We start from the raw sequence: 4,445 nt of genomic DNA, 5'->3' as shown, positions 1-4,445 counted from the left end.
GATGCACTTCGTATACAAAACGGACAATCTCTTTCAAAGTATCAGGATTTCATACGGAAACTCGTCTGTTACAAAGGGATATCATTTTTTAAAAATTATTTGAACTCCTAACTTTTTGTGTGTTCAAAATGCACCATTCAAAGCCACATCATCATTTTCAATCCTTTCTGACTTCATTTGTTATTTTTCATGCATTTACTAATTATTTTGAGCTATAAGACCATAAAATTGAAAAGCATTTCAAATGAACTTGAAAAGGGTGAAAGTTGGCATGGTATCATCATTTCATCCACATAGCATGTGCAAGAAAGTTGAGAGGGTTACGGCAAAAACTGGATGCACTTCGTGTACAAAACGGACAATCTCTTTCAAAGTATCAGGATTTCATACGGAAACTCGTCTGATACAAAGGGATATCATTCTTTAAAACTTATTTGAACTCCTGACTTTTTGTATGTTCAAAATGCACCATTCAAAGCCACATCATCATTTTTCAATACTTTCTGACTTCATTTGTTATTTTTCATGCATTTACTAATTATTTTGAGCTATATGACCCTAAAATTGAAAAGCATTTCAAATGAACTCTGAAAAGGTTGAAAGTTGGCATGGTATCATCATTTCATCCACATAGCATGTGCAAGAAAGTTGAGAGGGTTACGGCAAAAACTGGATGCACTTTGTTTACAAAACGGACAATCTCTTTCAAAGTATCAGGATTTCATACGAAAACTCGTCTATTACAAAGGGATTTCATTTTTTAAAACTTACTTGAACTCCTGACTTTTTGTGTGTTCAAAATGCACCATTCAAAGCCATATACCCTAAAATTGAAAAACATTTCAAATGAACTTGAAATTGAAAAGCATTTCAAATGAACTCTGAAAAGGTTGAAAGTTGGCATTTCACCCACATAGCATGTGCTAAAAAGTTGAGAGGGTCCCGACAAAAGCTGGATGCACTTCGTGAACAAAATGGACAATCTCTTTCAAAGTACCAGGGTTTCGGACGAAAATTCATCTGTTACAAAGGGATTTCATTTTCTTGAACTTATTTGAACTCCAGACTTTTTGTGTGTTCAAAATGAACCATTCAAAGCAGAGACTGATTTTGAATGGTGCATATTCAACACACAAAAATTCTGTAAAGATCGCCAACCCCAACATAAAAAAATGAGCATAGATGCGCCTATAGAGAGAATTCAACCTAAATTCATAATAAATTTCTATGAATTTCAGAGAACTCACTCTGAATTGAGGTAAAACTCCCTGTATAAGGGCATCTATTTTCATTTTGAGAGGAGCTCAACAAGGTAGAGAGGGACGGGCTTATAAACCGGTGTGAGCGCCCTTCGGTTGGCGAGGTGGGACTAAACTATGACCGCAACGAGGACCAACCCTTTAGTCCCGGTTTGTGGCACAAACCGGGACTAATGGTCATGGGCCAGGGGCGAGGCGCATTGGTCCCGGTTCGTGCGTGGAACCGGGACCAAAAGGTCCAGACGAACCGGGACCAGTGGCCCACATGGCCTGGCCGGCCCCCTGGGCTCACGAACCGGGACTAATGCACCCCATGGGTCCCGGTTCGTGCGGAACCGGGACTAATGGGTTGGCCAGGCCCGAACGAAAGCCCTGTTTTCTACTAGTGATAGTTAAGATCTCAGCTTTCTGATATTCTTTTATTTGATTATGAGACCGAAGAAACGTGACTTCATCCGGTCTAGCTAGAACGTGACTGTGATCATCACTGAAACTGCTGACATACCAAACGTCACGTTCTTTATGAAGTTTCAAAGTTATATACGCATCGCAGAAGCAACGAGTCTCCCCTCTCAGCCTGCGGGTCCTGCCTTCCATTGTACAAAGTTTTGCCTGTCGTTTCCCAGCTCTCGCACACATATACTGTTGGAAATATGCCCTAGAGGCAATAATAAATAGGTTATTATTATATTTCCTTGTTCATGATAATCGTTTATTATCCATGCTAGAATTGTATTGATAGGAAACTCAGATACATGTGTGGATACATAGACAACACCATGTCCCTAGTAAGCCTCTAGTTGACTAGCTCGTTGATCAATAGATGGTTACGGTTTCCTGACCATGGACATTAGATGTCGTTGATAACGGGATCACATCATTAGGAGAATGATGTGATGGACAAGATCCAATCCTAAGCCTAGCACAAGATCGTGTAGTTCGTATGCTCAGAGCTTTTCTAATGTCAAGTATCATTTCCTTAGACCATGAGATTGTGCAACTCCCGGACACCGTAGGAATGCTTTGGGTGCACCAAACGTCACAACGTAACTGGGTGGCTATAAAGGTGCACTACAGGTATCTCCGAAAGTGTCTGTTGGGTTGGCACGAATCGAGACTGGGATTTGTCACTCCGTGTAAACGGAGAGGTATCTCTGGGCCCACTCGGTAGGACATCATCATAATGTGCACAATGTGACCAAGGAGTTGATCACGGGATGATGTGAGTTACGGAACGAGTAAAGAGACTTGCCGGTAACGAGATTGAACAAGGTATAGGGATACCGACGATCGAATCTCGGGCAAGTAACATACCGATAGACAAAGGGAATTGAATACGGGATTGATTGAATCCCCGACATCGTGGTTCATCCGATGAGATCATCGTGGAACATGTGGGAGCCAACATGGGTATCCAGATCCCGCTGTTGGTTATTGACCGGAGAACGTCTCGGTCATGTCTGCATGGTTCCCGAACCCGTAGGGTCTACACACTTAAGGTTCGATGACGCTAGGGTTATAAGGAAAGTATGTACGTGGTTACCGAATGTTGTTCGGAGTCCCGGATGAGATCCCAGACGTCACGAGGAGTTCCGGAATGGTCCGGAGGTAAAGATTTATATATGGGAAGTCCTGTTTTGGTCACCGGAAAAGTTTCGGGTGATATCGGTAATGTACCGGGACCACCGGGAGGGTCCCGGAGGTCCACCAAGTGGGGCCACCAGCCCCAGAAGGCTGCGTGGGCCAAGTGTGGGAGGGGACCAGCCCCACGTGGGCTGGTGCGCCCCCCACCAAGGCCCAAGGCACATGGGAGAGTGGGAGGGGGCAAACCCTAGGTCCAGATGGGCCTTAAGGCCCACCCTAGTGGCGCCCCCCCCTCTCCTCCCCTTGGCCGCCACCCCTAGATGGGATCTAGGGCTGGCCGCCAGCCCTTGGGGGCGGAAACCCTAGAGGGGTGCAGCCCCTTCCCCCCTATATATAGTTGAGGTTTGGGGCTGCCCAAGACACGAGAACGTCTCTCTTTCGGCGCAGCCCTACCCCTCTCCCTTCTCCTCCTCTCCCACGGTGCTTGGCGAAGCCCTGCGGGATTGCCACGCTCCTCCATCACCACCACGCCGTCGTGCTGCTGCTGGATGGAGTCTTCCCCAACCTCTCCCTCTCTCCTTGCTGGATCAAGGCGTGGGAGACGTCACCAGGCTGCACGTGTGTTGAACGCGGAGGCACCGTTCTTCGGTGCTTAGATCGGAATCAACCGCGATCTGAATCGCTACGAGTACGACTCCTTCATCCGCGTTCTTGCAACGCTTCCGCATCGCGATCTACAATGGTATGTAGATGCACTCCCCTTCCCCTCGTTGCTAGATTACTCCATAGATTGATCTTGGTGATGCGTAGAAAATTTTGAATTTCTGCTACGTTCCCCAACAGTGGCATCATGAGCTAGGTCTATGCGTAGTTTCTATGCACGAGTAGAACACAAAGCAGTTGTGGGCGTAGATGTTGCCAATTCTTCTTGCCGCTACTAGTCTTATCTTGTTTCGGCGGCATTGTGGGATGAAGCGGCCCGTACCGAGCTTACACGTACGCTTACGTGAGACAGGTTCCACCGACTGACATGCACTAGTTGCATAAGGTGGCTAGCGGGTGTCTGTCTCTCCCACTTTAGTCGGAACGGATTCGATGAAAAGGGTCCTTATGAAGGGTAAATAGAAATTGGCATATCACGTTGTGGTTTTACGTAGGTAAGAAACGTTCTTGCTAGAAACCTATACAAGCCACGTAAAAAAAAACTTGCAACAACAATTAGACGACGTCTAACTTGTTTTTGCAGCATGTGCTATGTGATGTGATATGGCCAGAAGATGTGATGAATGATATATGTGATGTATGAGATTGATCATATTCTTGTAATAGGAATCACGACTTGCATGTCGATGAGTATGACAACCGGCAGGAGCCATAGGAGTTGTCTTTATTTTTTGTATGACCTGCGTGTCATTGAATAACGCCATGTAAATTACTTTACTTTATTGCTAAGCGCGTTAGCCATAGAAGTAGAAGTAATCGTTGGCGTGACAACTTCATGAAGACACAATGATGATGGAGATCATGATGTCATGCCGGTGACAAAGATGATCATGGTGCCCCGAAGATGGAGATCAAAGGAGCAAAATGATATTGGCCATA

This window comes from Triticum aestivum, chromosome 7D (assembly GCF_018294505.1).
Source record: "Triticum aestivum cultivar Chinese Spring chromosome 7D, IWGSC CS RefSeq v2.1, whole genome shotgun sequence".
Classification (NCBI taxonomy): Eukaryota; Viridiplantae; Streptophyta; class Magnoliopsida; order Poales; family Poaceae; genus Triticum; species Triticum aestivum.
The sequence above is the reverse complement of the archived record's forward strand: the minus strand, read 5'-3'. Positions refer to the sequence as shown.